We start from the raw sequence: 27,094 nt of genomic DNA, 5'->3' as shown, positions 1-27,094 counted from the left end.
AAGCTCTACTGAACACAATGGGACTTGCTTCCGAGTAAACATGCATAGGACGAAGCTTTAAGCATATATTTAATTTAGTGTCCTGTTGCTTTCTAAACTCTGGATGTTGAAAGGAAACAAGGATCCGTTTTGCCAAAAGCAAACACCCATGAAAGCTGTACAGCAAAAAAAAGATTTAGCTCCTCACAATGAAAAGCATCTTGAATACAGATGGCAAAGAAGATTATAAATTCACCTTGGACTAGGCAAGGTGGGTAGTGTTCAAAAGCTGGCTGTCACTGGCTGGGGGTCTGCTTGTTGGCCTGTGTGAGAAAGTTCAGTTGCTCTCAGCCCTTTTCTGAATAATGGGCAGCTGTCTCCTTGCCACGACATGGCTTTTACGTTCTGGGTCAGCAGTGAAAGGAAGAGCTGCATCATAGCACACAGGTACTAGAAGGACAGGATAGAAATCTCTATATAAATAAAAACAGAGAGAGTGCTTAAACCTCCAGTCTGTTCCTCCAACTCCTAGATGGATGGAGGGCAGGGCCGGATTTAGGTTTGATTTAGGTTTGATGAGGCCCTAAGCTACTGAAGGTAATGAAGCCCTTTATAAGTCCAGCTGTCCTTTGTCAACAACAAATTGTCGCTGTTTTTTGTGTTGAATATATCCAATATGGTAATTTATGGACCTAATAGGTATCTAAAGCCATTTGCACATGCAGAATGTACTGGGTAGGCACCCTATATATAGAAATGAGCAAACCAGTGATATTTTAGGGAGCAGGCTAGCAGGCAGGGCCCATTACTTACTTCATAGGAGCCTACACAACACTAAACACTGTTGCTGTATGTAGGTTTTATTTTATTTGTGTTTTATATTTTGGAAATATAATATATCCAGCACTAATGGAGGGCAGCTACGGAACTGCTTCCAAGTGTTTTGCTGGACCTTTTTAAAAAAAATCACATACCATACTTTTAATATAGGTTCATGCATTCTTATAATGCACACAGTAACACACAAATAGTACTTGCTCAATGCAGTTTGGCACCTCTTCACAAACTGATACTAATTATGTGGCGATGGTGATTGGAATAAAGAATGACACTTAACAACAAGTCCCCTGGCAATTTCAAGTGTTTTGTTTATCTTTAGAATACTCAGTGTCTGGTGCCTAATGCTTTTTTAGGTTCAATGCCTCATTTGGTGTATCAGCAGTTAGTTGCCTTTATTCCATGGAGTCAGAAAAATAAAGGCAAGTAATGACATGGTCTTGCCACTCCCCTGGGCACCAGAACGTATCATGGCTGTTGTAAGGGAATTTTAAAAATAGCTTCTCTGGACTTTGTTGAAACCGTTGTTTTGTTTTGCAAAGCTTTGCCAAGAGACTTGCATTATGGTCATGTTAGATGCAGCAAAACCATCAAAGAGTCTTGTGGCACTTTAAAAGACTAACAAATTTATTGCGGCACAAGTTTTTGTGAGCTATAGTCGGTGCGAGAAGCAGTGAGTTCAGAGGGAAATTGAATGCAAAAAAAGTAGAGGAGATGGTGGCATTTACATTACAGCTCAGCGGTGATCATCAGCCAAGCAGCGCTGGGGATTAACACAAAAACCTTGGCTTTGGCCCACACTGTTTTGTGTATGGCTACCATTAAACTTTAAAGTAGTTGTCCCTGTTGATAACTCTCTGCATTGCATATCTTTATGATTTCACTGCTTACAATCTCACCCTAACACCATCTGCACGTATATGGCCCTTCAGGTCTCTTCATCTGGCCCTCAGGTCTTTCCCCAGGCCATATCGCCTCCCAAGTCCATCTTCACACACTCCTTGACTGTTTCCCCTCCTCCAGTGGAATGTGCCCTTGAACTCTGATGATAACTTTGGCTTAGGCTCACACGCCCCTGTCTATCCTCTATGTAGAAAAGAGCCTATTGTACAGAGGTAAAATTATTTTCTCTGTCCACATTTGCCTCTGGCCCTGCCCATCCCTGACATTTGGCCCTGGGAAAACTGCCTAGAAGGGAATGTGCTCCCCAGACTGAAAAAGGTTCCTCACACCTTCGTTGTGTATCTGATGAAGTTGACTTTAATCCCACAAAAGCTTATGGCACAATCAATGTGTTAAGAGCCTTGTGGTACTTGAAAATCTCTGTTGTATTGTGTTTGATACATTACTGATTAATTGGGCAATTAAAAAGTAACACAGATACTGGAAGGTGTTAATTAACCTTCCTTGTTTTAACATACAGATAAAGATCAATGGAAGAACACTTTCTGCATCCAGAAATATACAGAACAGCAGGCAGTGAAAAGACTAAGATTCAAATGAAACATAACAGGATTGGAGACAGAGATGCCCTTCGGTGAGTGGAAGACCTTTTCCTCATGCAGAACGGTGTATTCTGACTTTACCTTCGTGTGCGGAGAAAAAGAGAACTGAAATTCAGAGGCGCTTCTGTTTGCAAAAGGCTCTCTAGATCCTTAAGCTAGCTTAAGGTCTGCATAATATTTTGCATAATAATGAAGATGCTGTGGAACAATGCCACTGGGAAGATTTTTCCCACTGGTGTAGCTCTGGTGTCACATCCACAATGTACATTTAAAGCACTTTTTTAACACATTAACCATGATGGCTTCCCCCAAATAATCCTGAGGACTATAGTTTAAGAGTCTCCTAACAACTCCCATCAATAAATGACAGCTCCTAGGATTCTTTGGGGGAAGCAGTGAATATTAAAATGGTTTAAGTGTGCTTTGCATCTGTCGTGTTGTATCTGCTAAGCAGAGCAAAACCATGGTCCAGTCAGTGCAAGGATTTCCCCTTGCTCAACAGGTCTCCTCCCCCCCCCCCCGCCTGTGCACATCTTAAATCTGTTCTAGGGGTTTCAACTTTCCCCAACCCTTTAAGAGGAGATTTGGACTAGATAATCCTTGGGGTCCCTTCCAACTCTAAGATTCTACGATTTGGGTAGGGTGCGGGTTGAACACTGGGGTAAGGAAGTATTGTTGTACAAAAGGAAATCAGGAGCTTCATACGTTCAAGCAGAAAGAAAACAATTGTCTAGCTGGCTGGAGTCGTAGGGCTTCTAGCAATGCAGAAGGCTTGACTCCTGGCCCCACAATTTTCACTTGTATGAAAATATCCAGGAACTTGTCTGGATTGAATAAAACCCAGACTTCCGCATATTTCTATCACTGTTGTCACATTCCGCCTTCTTTGTTTCCTCTTCTTCACGGCTTCTCGGACATTTGACATGTACGTTTGTGTCCTGCTCAGAAACCTTTAAAGACTTCCAACCCGCTCCCCTCCCAAGTGTATCATGCTCAGCATCACAGAAATAGGATAGTTGTTGTGTGAAAATGGCTTCCTTTCCATGGAGCAGTCAATCAATTAAGAAATCATTTTATTTGCATGCTGCCTTTCCAAGGTTGAAACCATGCTAAAGACGGCTCACAATACAGTGGTGCCCCGTAAGACGAATGCCTCGCAAAACGAAAAACGCGCAAGATGAAAGGGTTTTTCGGTTTTTGCATCGCTTCGCTAGACGAATTTCCCTATGGGCTTGCTTCGCAAGACGAAACGTCTTGCAAGTTCTTGCAAGTTTTTTCCTTTTTCTTAAAGCCGCTAAGCCGCTAATAGCCGTGCTTCGCAAGACGAAAAAACGGCAAGACGAAGAGACTCGCGCAATGGATTAATTTCGTCTTGCGAGGCACCACTGTATATAAAAAAACTTAACTGCAAACATAACAAATGTAGTCATAAACAAAACATCAAAAAATACAGAACCAAATGAACAATTTCTACGTAGATCATAAGATCCAAAATACAAAAACAAAACAAAACACAGCTGCAACAAAAACCCCTAATACCCCAGCCCAATATTCTCTTTAGAAGCCTCAGCTTTTGCAGCTGGAGTCAGCCAGGTGGGGAAAGGCCTGCAAGGCAGGGAGCAGGTCTTCCAGAACTCACAGACAAGATGGCCCAGTGATGGAATAGTGATTCCAAGAGTCATCTCCTCACCTTGCTCACAGAGCGCACTGCAGTAGCTCCACTGAAGTTCCTTTCACTGTGGTTTTAAGAGCAGCAAATGCTTCTCCCCCCTTTTCACTTCTCTGATGAAAACCAGGCATGCCCTCCACAGACAGCTCTAAAGAACACACTTTTTGTTCCATTCCCCATTGCTGAAGTGGTCAGCTAAGCAGTTACTCCCTCTCCACTGGCCCATTGCCATAGAGAACATATGTATTTATCTAATCGCGCAGAGATAAGCAAATCCGTGCACATAATATTCCAAGCAACCGGTGGAAAGACAAAGCCAAATGCTAAGCTTACCTTGAGAACAAATTAATGGTTGCTGGAAATTCTTGAATCCTCTTATGGGGTAAAAATGAGATCAATCAAAATCATGCAAGCTATTAAAAAACTTAATTAAGAACCCTTTGTAGGAAATGTAGGAACAGACTGAAAAATTTTCATCCTGCTAAAATAGACAATAATATCAAGCTTCTTCCCCCAACAACTGTTGTTTTCTAGAGTTGCTGTAAAAAAGTAAAAAGTAAATTTCAAAAAGCTGCTCCCGCTGCTTTTTCCATCACGCTGCCATACATCCGGGTTTCCCCTGACATTTTGCAAAATTCCCTCCCAACAACACCACAGAGGTGCTAAAAACCATCACAAGATGTCTCCCTAGTTGGTTTGGGGGTCGCCCCTGGTTCTGGTGCAGGTCAAATAAATACGCCCCCAACTCCCTTGTTCAATATTAGATATTGGCATGTGGCTAGGGCCCTTAGACCTGGCTGGACAGCTTAAAGCCTGCTGCCACTACACAGGAGACGAATCAAAGAAAAGGAAATATGAATTGGCCCCGCCCCGTAACTTTAACCAATTGCGGCTAGGAGTGGCTAGGAGCTAGGTGGAGTCATAGTTCTAAAAAAACAGAGTAGACTCTCTCACACACACTGGCTAGCTTTCGTTTTGAGAAAAGTTCCTTTGGGTTTCTCAGAAGTACGTAAAGGCAAGAAGCAGGAGGGGAAAGCGCTAGCCTGCAATGGTGCCCACCTGAGAGGTGCTGGAACTGCGCTCTGGAGCACTGGGTATATGTGACATATCCGGAATAATGTTTTCTTTAGTGACAAAAGGTGTTTCAGTATTGCAAAAATAAATATCTTAATGCTTGGGGGAACAAAACTGCAAACCAATCATTTTCTCCTAAGTATAAAATGTAAAGTAATGGAATAGCTCCCTATTAATATTATAAACAAACACATGTTTACATTGCTAAGAAGTTAAACAAATGTCTCCCAGAAGATATGCACTTGGTATGTTGATATTCCCAGACTATTCGTTACTATTTTGGAGGTTGTTTTATAATAAGCAAACGGCTTGATGCAAAGTAGTAAATCATAAGACAAGGATTATGAAAATATTATCTAAATTAGCATTCCACCAACAGTCAAAATGTGGGAATTTCACTGTGCTGAAATATGTGACTGCACTCTCAACTCCAAATGTGTTGCACACAAAAATAAAATGTTAATCTTAAATTCTGGTAGCTACAGGGAATGTGGGGAGGAGGTAATCCCTTAACACATTTGTGCTTTTGAGGAATCAGAAATAATACAGCTCAAATAATACAGCTGCTACAATGCCATGGCAAGAGATGCACCAACTCAATAGCTTTAACCAGTTGTTGACTTTATGTTGCAGAAGATAAGAAGCAGTAGCCATATTTCATATTTTGTGACATACTGGGTTAAATGACAGGATTGGGATAAAGGTCAACATATTTTAGGTCAAGTGCAAAAGCAACTATCCATGTGCTTTTTAAATACATATTTTTAACGAAGCAATTTTCAAATTCAGTTAGCCCATTTGCAAAATGATATGCTGTGGTCATAAATCAAACATATTTATCTGGCTCTGTGACTGTGGAAAATAACACAACACACATTTTTTAGGTCTGAAAGCGTGAAGGCCTTTGGGTTAGAATTCAGACAGAAGTCAAGACATTCACTTAAAATGGCCCTCTATTCCATTACTGTATTCTATTTTCTTGCATTTTTTGTAAGTTTTATAAATTAATCAACAAAGTATTTCAAGCCTTGTTTCTATAATTTGTATCCCAGTAATTGGTACAAAAAGTAAATCTTTTTATGAACTCATCATACTGAAAATTACATTTCTCGAGTAAACTTAATCAGTTAGATTTTTGCTTTGGAAACAGGAGGCTTGGGTTATCCCACACAGAGGCATGCTTAGATTTTAGTGTTTGACATTCAACGACCACTGACAACTAGTCTACTTAAAACAAAAACAAGCCCACTTAATGATCACATCCTGTTCCAATCTGAATAGCAGACAGTGGGATTTACTGGTTTAAAGGTAGCCTATTGGCTCTATTCTTAGAATATGTCATTAGCACAACTTTAGAGAGCCCTAATATTGACTAGTGTAGATGCTTCTCCAGTAGTATTTACTGCAGGGTTAAAATCAATGCTGAAGTATCTTTGTGTTCTGATCGCCTTTAGGAGCCAAAAGGTAGCTGCCTCTTGGTATTCCCTTTCTATTGAATTGAATCGAAAGGAGCACACAATTATTCTCTTGCAGATCTCATAACTCTTTATATATGCACAGATGGCAATATTTTTTCTGCTTTAAGCTCCTTTAATTCATAGGCAGGTATACTCCGAAATAATAAGTCCCACTCTATGTGCAGGCCTTCTCAGAAGCAAGTCCCACTCTAAAGTGAAAGAATGATTAAGACTGGAGCATCAGTTTGCTTATAATTGCAGCCTTAGGGGGCCCTTTTTATTTTGAAAAAATTCTAGCAACTGCTGTAAATGAAACTCTTGCTAACCAATTGCCAAAAGGCTTTGCACATTAGTTTTTCAGCCTTACAAAGTGTGTAAATGAGATTTTAGCTGACGGTTTTGAGCTAATCTGTCAGATTAGTCACTGCCTGTGCTACTGGGGTAAACAGAGCAGGGAAGTGGTGGCATCATTTTCTATGTCATGTGTGTATGATGTACGGATTTGTGCTGGAGGTGTCCCCCATTATCACAAGTTTATTGGCTCCTTCCGTGCATGTGTGGAATCCTGCTTACCACTGTGAGAACAGAATGCTGGGCAAGATGAGTCATTATTATGCACAATGACCCATTATAAATACATTAAATTTAAAAGGCATTCCCCATTTTTATTTGTCTTCTCTCTTATGCAAATAGGACGACATTTACATAATATATTTTACACAGTATTTCTGCAAGTATAATATCACTTTGGAGTCCTTTCCCTTCTGATTCCAAATTTTGTCCCAGTTCTCTGTATGGTAGCATGCTAGTGAAGGAAGGTGAGGACAGGTGACCCCACCTAGGCCCGATGTCACCCCCTCCAAAAGCAGGCTCAAAGCTTTTCAAAATCATTTTCTCAGCAGCTAAGCATCTGCTCATTTGCTCTGGGGTTGCAAGGCAAAACCGTTGCTTTTATCAGCACAAGAAGGCTTCAAAAAGCTAATGAATAGACTGTCAGAGCAGGCCTGAGAACTGAATCTTATCTCATTTGGTTGCAACATGGACATGCTGAACCACCAGGGCTCCTCGACCCCTTGGCTCTCACCCCCCTTTCCTGGGAAGGGCGCCAAGAGTCCAAAAGAGTCCCAAGACAGGGGAGCTTTCTGTTCATGCTCAGAGGAACTCATGGGCAGGACTCCTGAGGGAGGAGAAAGGGGAGGGAATTGGAAGGGGAATATATACTCTGTGCAAATGACTGTGAACTTGTGCATGCTTTTTGTGAACTATCACACTTGCTCCTTCTACCAGTTCATGGATGGTAGAAATAAAGCCTTTTCTCCGAAACTATTCCTTGAGTGTCTGTTGACTCCCACTTCCCTTTCCCGAGCACAATATTTTTCCCACCCGAGGGCAAAGCCTCATAAGGCTACACTAGCTACTATACTTTGGTACTTATAAAATGTACAAAGTGATCTCTATGAAGAGTCTTCCTTCAGACGTAGACGATATTGACATTATAGGGTTGTTTCATCTTCTCCCTAGTAAACAATTCTTTACTTGTCTACAAAAATATTATCATTTTATTTTTAAATGAAGAACCAAGTCTTGATCACATTATTTCTCCAGAACTCCTGTTAACAGAATATTCATTTATTGCCAGTGCAAATGTATACTCACAATTTTTCTGACTGGAGTGCATTAGGGATTGTTTTATTTCATATTTTAATTGTAGCTATTTATATTTTATATTTATATTTAAAGGGATGGTTTTATTGGGTGTTGTAATTCTTAATGTGTATATTTTAAGACTTGTGTGATTGGTTTTAGTTTAGAAGTCTATGTCGGGATTAAGTGGTATATAATAAACAATAATAAGATGAGAATTAGGTTGAAATATAAGGTTTCTTACACCAATGACTGCAGATCCGCCACTACTGAAAATACAGAAGGGTGTTTGCATGAGGTATAAACAGATAAGTCGAGACCTCCAGATTCCCAGAGATTATCCTTGTACTTTTCACCTCTATGTTGATTTCCCTATCCTTCAAAATTTAGATTGATACATCTTAGGGTGCATCCTGTTTACTTTCTCCTCACACTTTTTCTGGACCTCAAGTCGTGAGGCCATCTTGAATTTATCTTCTGAGAACAAAGGACTATAAAACTCCTTCCTTCCCTTAATAAACATCAGCCTTCTAATTTTACACCAGGACTCAGTCTGAATCCTTTCTAATTAGAGGTGTGCTCCAATAAAGTTAATGTCCGCAGTTGCACATAAACTCCATATGCTAACAGGCATTTCCAGGTAGAGCTAGAAAAAAAATCCCTAAAACTCTGGAAAGCTGCTTCTGGTCAATGTAGACAACTCAATATAATAACTCAATATAATATCTAACTCAATATAAAGGCAGCTCCCTATGTTCCTATGTCAGATCTTAACTCCTCTCATTTTACAGACATGGTCTCAAACACTAGGTTGGGCACTGATGCTAAGAGGAGAAGATGGTGAAATGCAAACAGGGGACACAGAAAGGGCTGAACTCCTCAATGCCTTCTTTGCCTCAGTCTTCTCCGATAAAGAAAACAATGCCCGACCTGAAGAATTTGGAGCAAATGATTCAGCAGAGGAAACACAGCCTAGAATAACTAAGGAGATAGTACAAGAATACTTGGCTAGTTTAGATGTATTCAAGTCTCCAGGGCCAGATGAACTGCATCCAAGAGTATTAAAAGAACTGGCAGATGTGATCTCAGAACCACTGGCAGTCATCTTTGAGAATTCCTGGAGAACAGGCGAAGTCCTGGCAGACTGGAGGAGGGCAAATGTTGTCCCTATTTTCAAAAAGGGGAAAAGAGAGGACCCAAATAATTACCGCCCAGTCAGTCTGACATCAATACCAGGGAAGATTCTGGAGCAGATCATTAAGCAGTCTGTGAGCACCTAGAAAGGAATGCTGTGATACCAATAGTCAGCATGGATTTCTGAAAAATAACTCATGTCAGACTAACCTGATCTTGTTTTTTTGACAGAATTACAAGCCTGGTAGATGAAGGGAACACAGTGGATGTAGCCTACCTTGATTTCAGCAAGGCATTTGACAAGGTGCCCCATGATATTCTTGTAAAGAAGCTGGTAAAATGCGGTCTTGACTATGCTACCACTCAGTGGATTTGTAACTGGCTGACTGACTGAACCCAAAGGGTCTCATCAATGGTTCCTCTTCATCCTGGAGAAGAGTGACTAGTGGGGTGCCACAGGGTTCTGTCTTGGGCCCGGTCTTATTCAACATCTTTATCAACGACTTGGACTCAAGGGCATCCTGATCAAATTTGCAGATGACACCAAACTGGGAGGGGTGGCTAACACCCCAGAGGACAGGATCACACTTCAAAACGACCTTGACAGATTAGAGAACTGGGCCAAAACAAACAAGATTAATTTTAACAGGGAGAAATGTAAAGTATTGCACTTGGGCAAAAAAAATGAGAGGCACAAATACAAGATGGGTGACACCTGGCTTGAGAGCAGTACATGTGAAAAGGATCTAGGAGTCTTGGTTGACCACAAACTTGACATGAGCCAACAGTGTGACACGGCAGCTAAAAAAGCCAATGCAATTCTGGGCTGCATCAATAGGAGTATAGCATCTAGATCAAGGGAAGTAATAGTGCCACTGTATTCTGCTCTGGTCAGACCTCACCTGGAGTACTGTGTTCAGTTCTGGGCACCACAGTTCAAGAAGGACACTGACGAACTGGAACGTGTCCAGAGGAGGGCAAACAAAATGGTCAAAGGCCTGGAAACGATGCCTTATGAGGAACAGCTAAGGGAGCTGGGCATGTTTAGCCTGGAGAAGAGGAGGTTAAGGGGTGATATGATAGCCATGTTCGAATATATAAAAGGATGTCACATAAAGGAGGGAGAAAGGTTGTTTTCTGCTGCTCCAGAGAAGCGGACACGGAGCAATGGATCCAAACTACAAGAAAGAAGATTCCACCTAAACATTAGGAAGAACTTCCTGACAGTAAGAGCTGTTCGACAGTGGAATTTGCTGCCAAGGAGTGTGGTGGAGTCTCCTTCTTTGGAGGTCTTTAAGCAGAGGCTTGACAACATATGTCAGGAGTGCTCTGATGGTGTTTCCTGCTTGGCACAGGGTTGGACTCGATGGCTCTTGTGGTCTCTTCCAACTCTATGATTCTATGATTCTAAGTCATTTCCTCCCCATCAACAACAATGAAAGATGGGGGAAAGGACAACTTGAGACCAGTTTATTTGTGAGATCACCTTATTCCACATTGGCCCACTTATAGAATCATACCACAAGGGCCAATTAGTCCAAATGCCTGCAATGCAGGAATCTTTTGCCCAACATGCGGCTTGAACCAACGACCCTAAGATGAAGAGTCTCATGCTCTACTGACTGAGCTACCAAGGTCCGCTTCCATTTGGAGGCCTGGTACTATTATAGGTGCCACATAATACCCATTCTGCATTTGTAAATCTTTTAGTGTGGCAGCACCTATACTTTAGAACACCCTTCTTACTGATGCCAGGCAGGCACTTTTGCTGTACTCTTTTCTATGCTTGCTTAAAACATTTTTGCCCAGGAAAGTCTATCCACAGATTCAGAAGTTATATGTGTTTTTGTTTTTCATTTTAGCTACTGTCTGCTGCAGTCTGATTGGTCCTAGAACAATAGGATTCAGAATGCAGCAGTCTGATTGTTCCTAGAACAATCCAGCTCCAGGTGGAAGTGAATCCACAACCTGATTGGCCTACAGGAGAATCTCGGAATTAGCCAATCACATGCAGCCCATTGTGTAAATAATGTATATAAAGCAGATATTTTGGGAAAAATTTCATTCCTCCTCACCACTATGAGCTGAATAAAGAGCATGAAATCCCCTCTCGACTCCAAGTATATTTCAGCTACTGTTGATTTCGATCATTTTAAATACCTGTTGTTTTTTAAATGTGTTTAATTTTACATTTTTGTAAACTGCTTAGGGGTTTCTGTACAGTCAAGCGGTATATAAATTTTGCTGAAGAAAAAAATAAGGATTGCTCTCGCCACCTTTTGAGCTGGGACCACTGAAAGCCACAAGCATTCTGTGGACTGAAATACAGTGCCCTCCCTGCCCACCCCCCCTTGAGCAAATAGGACTACTCTCATTCTTGAGTTCAGTTAGGCATCATTGGAAGTCAGATAATTCTTCCTGTTTCCTGTAATTGTTTTATTACAGCTTCTTGATTTGCCAATTCCCTCTAATTTTATTATGTTCTGCTTCATAGTTCGAGAGACAAATGAACTACTTCTCATCTTTCACCATATGTGATTAAATTTCTTAGTAATTATGCTGCATTTGCGTTCTGTTAAGTTTACCAAGTTGCATAGCTTGAGTCTTACTTTATTTTTTCAATATTTTTATTTGATTTCCAGCTTCCCTCCCCTTTCATGTGCATTCTGTGTAAAAGTCTCTTCAAAGGTTTGTAATTCTTTATTAAAACATTTATCACACCTAAACAAGATAACAGGTTTCTCCTCTTTCTCTATTTGTGTGTTTTGTTTTGCTGGGGTTTTGTTTTCTGACATCTCTACATGGGTTCTTATGCCGAAGACACAACCTTAGTACAGTTTAGTAAGTGGCCGCAAGCAAACTTTCAGCTGTGCATTCCATTCTCTTTTCCTTCCTGCCCATCTTTTCTTTGGATCTTGGCCATAGTAACTATGTAAGCCCAAGCCTGTGGTTGTTTCAAAAACCCACTTCTTGAAATGGTTGTAGCCAGGAAAAAGGCCAAATGAGTCAGACTTATTGGCATTTGGAGCTGAAAATGGCTGTTTTTAGCTGCTGTAGTGCAAACAAATAACTGCCTCATGGTGGTTAAGAAAAAAGGATGAACTCCTCTTATTCTTCCACATGTTGGCACAATGTTGCATCCATGCAGAAGATTCAGAGGCTTTAAGACAGGATGGGCAAACTCTGGCCCACCAAAGAAAGTTGGACAACAGCTCCCATCATTCCCATTCACTGGCATGATGGCTGGGGTAGATGGGAGATGTAGTCCAACAAAAATCTATTCTAGACCAAGGACTTACATGTTCCCAGCTCTGCCTCAGAGGTCTGAGAGAAAGCATTGTGGGTTAAACCACAGCGCCTAGGACTTGCCAATCAGGTCAGCGGTTCAAATCCCTGTGACGGGGTGAGCTCCCGTTGCTCAGTCCCTGCTCCTGCCAACCTAGCAGTTCGAAAGCAAGTCAAAGTGCAAGTAGATAAATAGGTACCACTCCAGTGGGAAGGTAAACGGCATTTCCGTGTGCTGCTCTGGTTCGCCAGAAGCGGCTTAGTCATGCTGGCCACATGACCCGGAAGCTGTACGCCGGCTCCCTCGGCCAATAAAGCGAGATGAGCGCCACAACCCCAGTCAGCCACAACTGGACCTAATGGTCAGGGGTCCCTTTACTTTTACCTTTAGCAGCACCAGAGGAACTTGAAATCTCCAAAGCCCCGTGGCTAAATGACAGTGATCTCAGTGTTACTATTAATGTCATGAGCAATATTTATTGAGTCTGACATAAAAATGACATCTTAGGAGATATATAGGCAACAAACTTATATTGATTTTCTATTTGTTTAACTAGCATGATTTTCCCCAAAGAATCCTTGGAATTATAGTTGAGGATGCTGACAGAGTTACTGTCCATATGGCCAGAGGGAATGACTAGAAATTCATTTTATGTTTGTGGTACTGATGTACCCTCAGAGTTCTCTTTTGTGAGAGATTACATAACACCTTAAGTCTTAATCAACCAGCTTTGTGAATATATAATAAACTGATTAATAATGTTTTATTGCTTTGTTGACAACATTAACACATTGGTACTACACTGTCTAAGCTAGTGATGGGGAATGTGTAGCTTTCCAGATGTTGCTCTCATCATTCATGATTCATGGCCATGTTGGCTACAGCATTGGAGATTCAACAATATCTGGAGGGCTATGTGTTCCCCACCCCTGGGCTACACTGACTGACAGGGGCTTTCTAGGATTTATTTAGGTGGGACCGGGAGCCTTTCTTCTCAGCCCTATCTGGAGATGCTAAGGTAGAGCGATGGGAAAGTGCATCTGGTTGTTAACCAGAGGTTTGGTGGTTTGAGCTCACCCAGGGATGGCTGTGGGCAGGATTCTTGCATTGTGGGGGTTGGACTAGATGACCCTCAGGATCCCTCCAATTCTACGATTTGCATGCAAAGCATGTGCTCTACCACAGACCTAAAGGCCTTCCCCACTTGCCTTCATTGGAGTTGTGAGAGGGACCGACAGCTCAATCACATGAACATTTGCTCAGAAGTAGCGGTGAGTTGATTTGTCAGTTCTGGTTTCTCAGAGTTTCTCATTTTTCCACTCTTAAGTTCAGTTATCCACATTTTCACTTTGGTTTGCAATAAAAACAACATTTCAGCGCAAATTTACACTAATAAACACATTTTGGTATGAAATTTCCTCTAATAAGCACATTTTACAAAGCAATTTTCCCTAATATAATTTGTTACTTTCACTGATACAGTATAAGCATTTTTTACTTAGCTGGCAAGGCATATTGCAAAACTGGGAGTGTGGATTTGAAAGCATGTCTGTGTATTTCAGTTCATATGTTTTTTCAGAAAGTGTGAATTAGGTAGGCTCTCCTATAACTGCAAACTGAATCCCCCCCCCATCCATATTCAGAAGTAGCCCCATCTGTTTCAGTGGCACTTTCTCCCAAGAAAGCATATAAAGAACTTTACTCCTGCTTGTACAGTACTGCTTTTCCAGATGCCAAGTGAGGCTTAATAAAAACAGTATAATATCCATATTTTGCCTAAGGAAAAACAGCAAGATTGTCGTTCCAAAGCTCTACCTGGTCACTCGGTCTCCCAATTAGCAACCATCACTAAATAGAGCAAAGGCACAATTAGAGAGGCTCCCCCCTTCCTCCCCTCCCGACAGCTTAACCAAACCTGCTGCTACTTTAAAATGAAAGCTCGCTTTATTCTGCTGAGGTTTCATCATTTGATTGTGTGCAATTAGCTAATGTAAATGGCTCAGCCACCAGCAACAGTGCAACTGCTCCCTCGCCAACTTCAACTATCTCTGGAAACAGTCAAAAGAACAGCAGAACCAATCTTGTCAAAGGGCAGAGGGAGGAAAACAAGACTGTCAGCAACAAGTGAGGCGGCCATGTTTTTTGTTATTAAAAAAAAATATGGCCCTGCTTCTGGGCCTTTTCACAGCAGTCTGACATTTATGTACTATTCATTAATTTACATTTACTTACTATAAATATGCTTGCATTGCTTTTTAATTATATTCTCAGAACTGACTAAAAGAATAGAAGAAATAAAATGTAAATATTGATGAAGAGGAGAGAGGGAAGCTAAAAGCAGCACCATTACAGATGCAGCATAAAACAGTCAGGAGGGAAAATAAAAAAGGTATTTTGCTTGATATCAGAAAGACAATATGGGGAGATGCCCAGGAAAATTCTCTGGGGGGGGGGAACATCTAGTATTGGAGCACCAGCTCTTGAGAAGTGCCCCCCCCTTCTCTTGAAGGCCTCTCCTTCAGAGCATAGGAGCACCAAAAGCAGAATGAAATTAAGCAAGAAAAGCTACCACCAATCACAAATTTTCTGTTAAATCTCTGGGTGTCATGCTGCTGTTAAAAGCATAGGAGCAAAAGCTAGAAGTCTTTGGGAGAGCACACTGAGAGCACACCTGCAAAATTTGCTCCCAGAGGGTAGGGAGACCAGAGCATATTTTCGAGAGCACTGTTGCTTTTACTAAATTTGCATGCCTCCCCCTCTATCAATGGATCCCAGGGCAGTTCACAGCATAAAATAATGTGTGGGGTCCCACTGTGTGTGTGTGTGGAACCCAACACATGCCGTGAAAAATACAACACCTCCCCCACAGCCAAGCAGTTCTTTACATAAGCAGCTATATTTTGAAAATGGGTGCACAAGAATCTTAAGCAGACTTACTATGGCATCTCCCACTTCTGCCTCATCGTCCTTGTAAGAAGGGGTTGTGGTTTTGCCACAATCTGGCTTCCTCTTCCCTCTCACCCCTACAGGAAGTTCCCTCTTCCGGGACTTCCTCTTGACCTAGGAACTGATTACATAATGCGGAAATGAGAGCATCCCCCATATGGCGCCTGAGGAAATCCGGGGCTAAAGAAAGGGGAGGGAGGAGTGTCGTTCCATATATCAAGTGATCCAACTTTTTTACCTCATGTCCTCCAATTTTTCTTAATAGGTAGCACACTTCTTGGCACCTGAGTAAAACTGGGGCTAAAGAAAGGGGAGAGAGGAGTGTCGTTCCATGTATCAAGTGATCCAACTTTTTTTTAACCTCGTGTCATCTAATTTTTCTTAATATTTAGCACACTTGTTGAATGATCAGAATTTAAGTTTAAGCTATCACTCGGCTATGGAACACATTTTTAAAAGAAAAGCCCAACTAGCTTTTCAGATACCTTTCAACTGAATAACTTACTAAAGAAATGCCTGAAGTAACTGATATTACAGTTTGAAGTCTTAGATTTTACTCACAAGAAGACCCATTTATGCTAAATAGAACCCAATAAGGCAGACATGTATCTTCATTTTCAAAAATGTTATTCCATTGAGCTCCTAAGATGGAAATTTTCAGGTAGCTTTCTAAATGATCAATACATATTTGGGTGGGGGGATTTTTTATCATGTTAAATTTTTTAATCACTTTTTTAAAAATTCAATTTTGTAACTTAAATTTAAAGGACGCCCATCATATTAAAGCCCATGAATTTCTGAAGATATCAATGTTTTAGTTTTGATGTATCTCCATTCTGGGCTGAGCTTTTAAGGTTTTTGTGTCATCTGCAAGGCCAAAATGGTCAATTTTTTGAAATTTCAAACCCTCATAAGTCACAAACGGGATGAGATAATATTTTTTTTTAGATATAAACTTAGTTTTTATCATTCATCTGGTGTATAAAATATTAAGACAATTGGATGACATGAGGTAAACAAAATTGGGTCACTTGATGATACAATTCAGTTAAACGTGTTGTAAATTTAAACAGGGAAATCCAGTAGGCGAAAAATGAGACTCCACATCGCCATCTGGTGGCACAGTGTTATATCGCATATAAATGCATATAAATAGCTTTTTCTTTAGTATAGTCCTAACTCACAATAGAACTTGCACTGTATATTTATGTGTGTGTGTGTGTATACAGCCTACCCCTTCGGCTTAAACTTTCTACTACAAATCCATGGTGGTTCTCTTTCAGCTTAAAATACAGAACAACAAAGCCCTTGAAGTTGACCCCTCTGAACATAAGAGATAAATCAAAATACGTTTAGTAGCTTTGGCAGGGAAATCTTTATCCTGAACTTGTTTCATTCTTATCTGCCCACAAGGGATTTGCTTGATTTAAGTAGTAAGTTTAGATATTTTGTAGAAGGACATTCTTAACGGTGTATATACTTCCAGAGTCTTTCAGTCAATCCCTGATTAATGGACATAGAATCTGTAATTAAAGCACTGTCAGAAGCCTGAAAGTCCCCTAGATAAATCTACTCTCATCTGGTTTTTGTAGTTATTGGGAAAGAAATCAACTTGATTTATTCTTACATTCACATATTTCTACTTTATAATACGTTGGAGAACACTTAGCAATATAATAGCTGAAGAGTGAAAATTCTTACCGGCTTGCTACAAGCATCCTAAAGAAAACTGACCATTTTGTACACAATAGGTAAAGTACCTTAAGGGTACCATCAGTGCTTTAAAAAAAGAAAAGAAAAAAGGCATTGGTACTCACCCTCAAGATGTTACAGTAAGTGCCATGCTTTTAACATTTGCGGGGGGGTGTTGGTATTATGTACCCTTGAGTACCCCCAGAAAAAAGCACTGGTATCATAGGGTGGTTTTGTTTTTGTTTTGCATGCATTACTTAATGCAATGTGTACCCCCCATGTACCAATGCTTTCAGTCCCCAATGCTTTTGGTTTCTTTGTGCTGAAACATGTTTCCACAAGCAGGTTAAACAATGTACAAGCCTTGCATGCAGAAGGTCCAGATCCAGTCTCTAGGATCAGACCAAAGCAGAATAGCCTGCTGGAAGTTCTGGAGAGCTGCTGCCAGAGTAGACCACACTGGGCTAGATGGATTTTATTATTAAAATAAAAGCTTATTCCATACATTTTTGGCGAGAGTTTCTTTATATTTTGCACTGTATAACACATCCTATTTAATAAAAATTAGACTGATCAAATTTCCTTTTTTTTTTATTTGGGGGGTGGGGAGGGATATGGTTTGTGGGTGGACAGGGAAAGCAATTAACTTCTATCTGCCTGAAGTGGCCTTTGATTCTGTGCCAAGCCAACAATAGGAATGTTATCAGCTTTATGTGGACAGATTTTGGCTCTCATAATTGCTCCCTTTGTCAGGTAATGGCAAGGTGAGTTTTGCTAATGCCCTCTGGCTTCATTCTTCTAAACAGAACAATAATCAAATTTATTTGTGATGTGTGTTGGGGAGAATGCAAGTACAAGGAAGCTTCCTGTGTTTGTTCCTATGTAGATGTGAGGTGCAAGTTTGTGCGAAGCAGCCTTCATTGCAAACAAACATCAAGCTAATAAAATCAGCACATAACATAGCTCTACCTTATAGACACATCTGCTCATTCTCACTGCGAGTTGCAGCCTCTGATCTTCCCACTTGACTCCAATATCTCACAATTTTTTCTAGTTGCAATTGTCCCTATATACAGTATGTTAACTTTGGTCCTTTGTCAACTCTTCAGACCCAGCCTCTATGTGTTGTACAATATTACAATGCACAAAATGCCCACTCTTCCATTTTTAACACCCAGGTCAAAAGACCTAGGCCAATTCTCAAGACTGCATGAAAGCTCACATAATAACTGCAGTGTAATGCAAAGTTTGAGATCTTTGCCAATGCTCTCTATTCAGTTTGTGATGTTTTCCTGAAGAACAAGTGATGACTTGTTGATGTTGTAAAACCTTTAAATGCTGGCCATGATGAAAAAGTAGTTTGCTAATCAAGGCCTACATTTTATATAAGAATGCTGTTCTTTTTATTAGTTCGGCGTTCTCCATTATATTAGTAATAGTGCAACCTTCCTTTATTTCTGTGAAACAGCAGCCTCTTTTCTTTCTTCTATTTCTTTTTAAAACATGTCCCAAGCAACCTAGTACAGAAAACCTACTGAGCTTGGCAGGTTTGGAAAACTTCCAGGGACTTTAATGAAACTGAATAGGTTTCAATAGATAAAAATACAGAAGATACTTTTGAAAGTATTCATGACTTGGCAGGTGTTTACATTTAGCTGGCTGCTACAGACTCCTGCTAACAAACCAGAGATGTATTAAAACTGAGAGAGCGAGATTACGTTACATGGAAAAATCCTTCAGCTTTTATACTGCTGGCTCTAAAAAGTGTCCTCTAGATCTCTAAACTGTAGGTGCTCCCCATCAAAACAAAAATGTACAATTACTGAGCATATAAAGATGAGCCATGCAAATAAAGTCAGTGCAAGGTAAATGCAATGGGCAAGATCTAAGGTCATCTCAATGTTCACACAATGGGATTTGCCCTTTTGTTCCGCCCTGCTGCAGCACACCCCAGAGCAGATTTTGGGGGTGTGCACGGGGCTCCCAGAGGGAAAGAGCAGAAGGGGAAGTATGACTGGCACAAGTGAGAAACCACCACTGGGTATCACCCAACATATTTAGAGAAGCAAGAATAGCTTCCGCCCAGACCAAAGGAGGATCTGGGAAGGATATCTAGAGCACAAAATAAAGTCTAGCTAGATATGGTGTGTTGCTTCAGCAGAATGTGATACCTGCTTGAATTTCTCCCCACCCCAACACACATTTTTTTAAAGCCTCTCAAGTAGCTACACACACACACACACACACACACACACACACACACACAGCAGAAAATGGGTGTATCCAAGGTCTAATAAGACAGAAGCAGGAAAAGGGGAGGGAGAAATATTAGCTCTTTAGGACCCCAGAGATTCCTGTTGCCAGTATCCAAACTTATCAATCACAGCTCCAACTTCATTCATTGGTTTAAAAACAATAATAGGCAGGAGCAGCCAGGCTTTTTCATTTCACATACAGTAAATGGTTTAGAAGGGTACAAATTTTGCTTCATGACTTTTCTCCTAGGAGGACCAGAGATGAAAGAAAGAAAGAAAGAAAGAAAGAAAGAAAGAAAGCTTTGAGTCTGGGAGCCCTGCGTGGGGTACCAATGAAAGCCTTCACAGGCACCATGGCACCCATAGGTTGGTGACCCCTGGTCTATACCGTGGTGGCAGATGGAATTGTATTTTTTTGTTTTGTTTTAATGTTTATTGGACCTGACATCTTTCCGCAGGGCCTGCAAGACAGAGTTGTTCCACCAGGCCTTTGGTTAGGGCGCAGCCTGACTCCCTCCTCTGGCAACCTGCACAGAATTTTGCTTAACGGTTGCCATCAATTTGATTTTAATCAATTTCATAATTGAAATGTTTTTAGAATGTTGTATTATTTGATTGTTTGATTGTTGTTAGCCGCCCTGAGCCCGGCTTTGGCTGGGGAGGGCGGGATATAAATAAAATTTATTATTATTATTGTTGTTGTTGTTGTTTGGGTTCTTGTAGCTTTGATCATTGTGACCTGTCCTATGATTGTTTAATGATGAATGGGGTATATATTTTACAAATAAGTATTAGCAGGGGAAAGAGGAGGAAATAAGGAACCTATGTGTCAGGGAACTGCCATCGGAGTTAGAGGTGCTGGACAGGCTCCAGCAGAGTAGGAGAGACTCTGCAGCAGAAGCAGGAACCAGCAGGGGGAGTGCAGGAGTTACAGCGGAGGGGAGGCTCTCAGACGCTTCTAGTGAGAATAGTGAAGAGGTAACTAGACCCCCTTTAGGAATTCCCTCCCTTCGCCGGAAACTGTCACGCAGAGAGTCACGAAAGCGCATGTCCGTCAAACAGCTTTTATGTTGGCGTAAGTTCCGTAGACGCCCACTGTCAGATGCTACCAGCGACTGACGGAGTCATGCTTTTGGGGGCTCCGTTAGTGCCTGGGTTTGGATGACCGGCCAAACCCCAGCGGGATCAAGCTTTTACGCACAAGCAGCTCATTATCCCATCACAGCAATCTGACAGTCTCCGAAAGCTGTTTGTGCAAGCAGAGGGCATCATGAGTGAACCAGCAGGAACCGGGGCAGCTGGAGCTGGAGCAGATCCAAGCCTGGAAGAAAGGTACAGGGCGTTGGAGGTCCAGCTCGCACTGCAAACGGCGAGGCTGGAGGAGAGGAGGGCTCAAGATGCAGATAAGGGGAAAACCACCCCACTTGCCAGAAGGGTGCCTGGATTGGTGCAGAAATTTGGGGGGAATCCCAGGAACTATCAAGCCTTTAGAACAGAGATGCAATATGCTCTCAATCTACTGTTTGATGACTTCCCCGATGAGAACTCTAGAGTGGCGTACGTGATTGGCCATCTAGAGGGAGGGGCGAGGGACTGGGTTCGCCCCCTGATGGCAGCCAATAATGAAATCTTAAAGGACACAATGAAGTTTTTTCGCGCCATGGACTTGATGTTTTCCAGCGAGATTGAGCAGGGGATGGTGCGCAGGGAGTTGATGGCTTGTAAACAGGGGAGCCGATCTGTACGTGAGTACTGGACTGAGTTCACCATGCTGATTCATAGACTGGGGTGGAACCTTGCTAGTGAACCTATTCAAATGCTATTTGAAGAAGGTCTCTCTCCGGCAGTGAAAGATGAACTTTCCCGGGCGCCTAGGGCGGAGTCTATGGACCAGCTGACTAAATCAGCGCTGTCCATAGGAGCACGCCAGGAGGCTAGAGCTTTGGAAAAGCGGGAAGGAAAGGGGGAACGTTGGAAGGACTTCCGCATTCCAGAGATTCCGGAGCAGCCTTTCCCGCCAGCAGAGCCGATGGAACTTGGAGCAGCGCGCGCGCGCACAGTTTCAAACACCAGTGAAGGGCGGAAGAAGGAGGGAAAGAGCGGCAAGAGATGCTATCTCTGCCAACAGCCAGGTCACTTTGCCAGAGTCTGTCCGCAAAGGAAGGAATGGCAAGGGATGGCAGGAACTGTTGGGGGGAAGGAGGAGGATGAAATGAAGGAGCAAGTAAAAGCCAACGCCTGGTTGCCAACATCGGGGCACAGCAGCCAGGCCAGGGAGTAGTGAACGTGCCCACGCCGGAACCCCCAAGACCAGCACTTGTGATAGAGGTGTTGCTGGAACTGGCAAACGGACACCCACTAAAGATAAGAGCGCTATTGGACTCAGGTAGCTCATGTAATTTCATGAGTAAGGAGTTTGCAGCTGAGCACCAGATACAGACTATCCCATTAAGTAAGCCTTTGCAGGTTACCACGATTGATGGGAGGGAGCTGTTGGGAGGAGAAGTGAGCCAACAGACTGTACCAATGATAATGAGGGTGGCACGGCACACAGAACTGATAGCGTTTAACGTAGCCACCCTGGGAGGAGCCCCTATTATCTTGGGAATGAGCTGGCTGGCACTACATGATCCGCTAGTAGGCTGGCATCAGCGCGTGGTTTCCTTTGGATCAGCACATTGCCTAGAACACTGCAAGGAGGGAGAGGCCCAGGCAGGCAGCAGGGCCACTCTAGCAGGGGTGGAAGTGATGGACAAGGGGAAGGTGCCACCACAATACGCTGACTTGATTGACGTATTCAGCGAAAAGGAAGCGGATAAATTGCCCCCGCACAGACCCTTTGACTGTCAAATTACCTTACTCCCAGGAGCACAATTGCCAGTGGGGAAGCTGTATGCAATGTCAGACAGTGAGATGCAGGAGTTAAGGGAGTTCATTGACAAGAATCTCAAGAGAGGTTTCATCAGAGAGTCACGAGCGGTGGGGGGCAGTCCAGTGTTCTTTGTGGACAAAAAAAACACGGGCAAGCCCAGACTTGTGTGTGATTTCAGGTCCCTGAATGCAGTGTCAGAACCAGTGACTTTCCCTATGCCTAGAATTGATGACATTCTGACACAGGTGAGAAAAGGGAAGATTTTTACCAAGCTGGACCTTAGGGGGGCATATAACTTGATACGTGTGAGGAAGGGGGATGAGTGGAAGACCACTATGTTCACCCCCTTGGGGGCGTTTGAGTACCTCGTTATGCCTTTCGGATTACAAGGAGGCTCCGCCTGTTTTCAATCATTCATGAATCACGTCCTGGGGCCATTGCTCTACAAGAACTGCGTAGCGTTCTTAGATGACGTCCTGGTGTACTCAGAGAATGAGGAGCAGCATGTGCGAGATGTAAGAGAGGTACTGAGCAAACTGCGAGAAAACCGGCTGTGGGTGAAACTGGAGAAGTGTCAGTTTCATACTAGGGAGGTGGAATTCCTGGGGTACCGGTTGTCTGACAAGGGATTGGCCATGGATCCCAGCAAGGTTCAAGCGGTACTGGAATGGAAAACACCAAAGACCAAGAAGGACGTGCAAAGGTTCCTGGGGTTCGGAAACTTCTATAGGAAGTTCATCAAAAACTTTGCCCATTTGACCGCGCCCATCACAGATTGTCTTAGTAGCAAAAAGAAATTTGTTTGGACGGAAGAAGCGCAGCGGGCGTTCGAACGTCTAAAGCAGGCGTTTGCGTCGGAAGAACAGCTTCTGCACGTGGATCTACAACAACCAATGAGAGTGGAGACTGACGCGTCAGACCGAGCAGTGGGGGCCGTGCTTCTCCAGCCGGGAAAGGATACGTCGGAATGGAGACCGTGTGCATTCTTTTCGCGGAAATTGAACAAATCCGAGAGGAACTACACAGTGTACGACAGAGAACTGCTCGCCATTCATGAAGCATTCCGGAAATGGCGGCACTTGCTGATTGGGGCGCAACACAAGGTTCAAGTCCGAACTGACCACAAAAATCTGGAATATTGGAGAACAGCCCGTGTCCTGAACCAGAGACAAGTGCGATGGGCCCAGGAGTTCTCCAAATTCCACTTTGAGATTCGTTACGTGCCAGGTTCAGAGAACGTGAGAGCGGATGCCCTTTCCAGGAAACCTGAGTACTTAGAGGGGGAGGGAGCGCCTGAGGCAAGGCATGTAATCTCCGAAGACCGCTGGGTGTGTGGGGCGGCATTGGTGGGGCAAAGGGAACTGATGGAAGGTACGGAGAACGATGAATACGCCCAAGAGAAACTCAGAGAACTCAGGAGGACAGAAGAGAACACAGGGGGATTTGAAGAAAAGAACGGGGCGTTGTATTACAAAGGGGCACTGTACATACCAGATGGGGAACTGAGGGGCAGAGTACTCAAGCAGTTGCATGACAGCCCCACAGCGGGACATTTTGGACAGCACAAAACCATGTGGTTGGTTACCAGGGAGTTTTGGTGGCCCAAGGTGAGGGAGGACGTGCGGGAATATGTTAGGGGTTGCGACAGGTGTCAGCGAGCAAAAGGAGAGAGGGTGGCGCCAGCGGGGCTATTACAACCCTTACCCACGCCAGAAAGGCCTTGGGAGGCAGTATCCATAGATTTTATGACGGACCTGCCAAAATCCAAAGGCAAAACAGCTGTTATGGTGGTGGTAGATCTATTAACCAAAATGTGTCATTTTATAGCCTGTTCACATGCGGTTACAGCGGAGGAGACCGCCAAGTTGTTTGTAGAGCATATTTTCAGGTTGCATGGCGCCCCCTTGAGGGTGGTCAGTGACAGAGGCAAACAATTTACTTCCAGGTTCTGGAGGAAACTTATGAGCTTACTGCAAGTAGAACTCAATTTCTCCACTGCCCGACACCCAGAAACTAATGGGCAAGCGGAAAGGGCAAACGGCATTTTGCAACAATACCTGAGGTGTTATGTAAAGGACAGAGAAAATGATTGGGTAGATAAGCTACCGCTGGCCGAATTTGCCTACAACAACGCGGAGAATGTGTCCACAGGGATGAGTCCTTTCCTGGCAAACTATGGGTGCCATCCCCGGGCATTCCCAGGAGAGGGGGGGGAGAGATGGAGCGTGCCGGCAGCGGAACATTTTTTTGAAGAGATGGAAGCGATCCACCGTCAGCTTCAACTTAACTTAGAGAGAGCCAAGGAAGAATATAAGAAGCAAGCAGACAGAAATAGGAGGGAAGGTGAAATCATAAGGGTGGGAGACCGAGTGTGGTTGTCCACCCAAGGATTACCGTTCAAGGGTGGGAGTAAGAAATTGAGACCCAAGAAATTGGGACCCTTTGAGGTCATACAGCAGGTCAACCCAGTAGCATTCAAACTCAGACTGCCCAGTCACATGAAATTACACCCAGTATTTCACAGGTCATTACTGTCGCCGTACCGAGAGGGACGTGAGTGGGGGGAGCGTGAGAGAGAGGCCACCCAAACGCTCGTGATAGAAGAGAGAGAGCGCGACATGAACGTGGCAGGAATCATTGATTCCAGGTGGAAGGGGAATCAGGTGGAATATCTGGTAGAATGGGAGGGGGAAGTAGAGTCGGAAAACACTTGGGTGCCAGCAGAGGTAGTGAATGACGAGATCTTAATAGAAACATTTCATCAGCGTTTCCCAAGAAAACCGCAACCCGTGGCACGATTTAGAAGGGAACACTTTGGGACCACCGATGAGGAGGGAGAGTTTGAAGGGTTCCCAGAGTCAGGGGTGGGTGAGGAAGCTGCCTCCGACGAAGAAGAAGAAGACGGGGAGAGAGACGGGACGCCGTGGCTAGAAGTGTTTGAATCCTCTGATGACGAGGATTGCTCTTTCAGGGGCTTTCCGCCCTCACCGCCAGTGGGAGAGGAGGCGGGAGGGGGTGAAGGGGGGCCTGGGGGGGAGGTGGATGTCAGGGAACTGCCATCGGAGTTAGAGGTGCTGGACAGGCTCCAGCAGAGTAGGAGAGACTCTGCAGCAGAAGCAGGAACCAGCAGGGGGAGTGCAGGAGTTACAGCGGAGGGGAGGCTCTCAGACGCTTCTAGTGAGAATAGTGAAGAGGTAACTAGACCCCCTTTAGGAATTCCCTCCCTTCGCCGGAAACTGTCACGCAGAGAGTCACGAAAGCGCATGTCCGTCAAACAGCTTTTATGTTGGCGTAAGTTCCGTAGACGCCCACTGTCAGATGCTACCAGCGACTGACGGAGTCATGCTTTTGGGGGCTCCGTTAGTGCCTGGGTTTGGATGACCGGCCAAACCCCAGCGGGATCAAGCTTTTACGCACAAGCAGCTCATTATCCCATCACACTATGTTTCTTGGAAACAACCATGTTTCTCCAACGATGTGTAGTTCTGACCTTCCATAGCAACAGAGCATTATGCAATCAAATCTTTTCAGTGCAATTCAGGGCAGGCAAATACATTATTTTAATTCAGCGTGGCTATGGCTTACAGCAGACAGAGAGTTGTGTAAGAGAAAACATTTGTCTATAACAGTTTGTCTATTAAGTCTACGTGATGAGGTTGCAGAGAAAGGTCTTCTTGCAGCTGTGAAAGGCCCTTCCTCTGGAAGCCTCCAAATGTTGGCTAATTCACACACCCCTGCTCCATATTTCCACCACATAATTCTACTGTGAATGCACGAAATTGCTTCCCTTTTACCACCCTAACATCCTAATTTCCAGAGCAGCGTCTCCCCACTCCAAAGGCTGTCAAGCTCAAGCAACTCCTTTTCATCAGTGTAATTGTTTCCACTGGCGAGGTCAACTTACACTTGCAAGCTTAACTTGCTGACCTGACATTAATCCTGCATTAATTAAAAAGAAAGAAAAGAGGGGGGAGATAAAACATGCCAAACAGGAATAAATGGAAAATCGCCATTACATTTCATTTGCATAATTAAAGCTCCATAATCTAGAAAGTGCATAAATTATGAGACCAAGTGGAAAAAAAGAGAAGACAGACGCACACAAAGTAAGCAAATGCTGAAACACGACAGAACAGCTTGAGGGCAACAGGCCAAGCAGTTTTTGCACCAAAAAAAGGAGAAATCTCTGGAGAGGCTCACTGATGGAACAGCATGCCGAATCTATAAGGCTGTTTCCCCTCCCCCCACCAATCAAGCTATATGGGGGTTACAAGCAACTCATTGATTTTGGCAGCATCACTTTTGCTGATGATGCTAGCCTAGTGTGATCAAAATGGTATTTGGCAGTCTCCACGTGGCTTATAGGTGTTAAGAGATGTTGGTTCTGTGTTCTTGACACTTGCAAAACCCTCGTCTTAAAAGTACCCCATGAATAAGTGTAAACATTAGATTTGTGAGGAAAAGCGTAAGGATATTTAATGCTACTGTATTATAAATGAATAAAATGCCCTAGCACCCTTCAGCTCATTTCTTACTGGCAACCTGACATAATCCGGACGTTTTCAACTGCAACCCCCATCAGCCCTGGCCAGAATTCAATTTCCCCAAAAACATTCTCCCAGAATTAGTAATCTACCATGTTTTTCTCAAACCTTGAAGTGTCTCAGAGATTCTCATATTCTGAACTCAGGAAGGACCATAGCTCAATGCAGTGTTTCTCAAACTTTGATCCCCAGCTGTTGTT

The 27,094-nt window shown here is 43.2% G+C and overlaps 2 long non-coding RNA genes across 2 annotated transcripts in view; one reads left to right on the top strand and one right to left on the bottom strand.

Moving 5' to 3' along the window:
• Positions 1-27,094, top strand: part of LOC310834013 — a 224,134-nt gene that overhangs the window by 160,800 nt on the left and 36,240 nt on the right. The gene's annotated exons all lie outside the window — the stretch shown is intronic.
• On the bottom strand, positions 242-16,312 carry LOC310833687. The gene is made up of 3 exons (XR_014558880.1): positions 15,882-16,312; positions 15,523-15,760; positions 242-452 (listed from the first exon to the last, which is right to left on the bottom strand). It is a non-coding gene; the product is annotated as an uncharacterized lncRNA (long non-coding RNA).

This window comes from Podarcis gaigeae (genome assembly GCF_964106915.1).
Source record: "Podarcis gaigeae genome assembly, chromosome: 1".
In the NCBI taxonomy this organism is placed as follows: Eukaryota; Metazoa; Chordata; class Lepidosauria; order Squamata; family Lacertidae; genus Podarcis; species Podarcis gaigeae.
The sequence above is the reverse complement of the archived record's forward strand: the minus strand, read 5'-3'. Positions and strand labels throughout refer to the sequence as shown.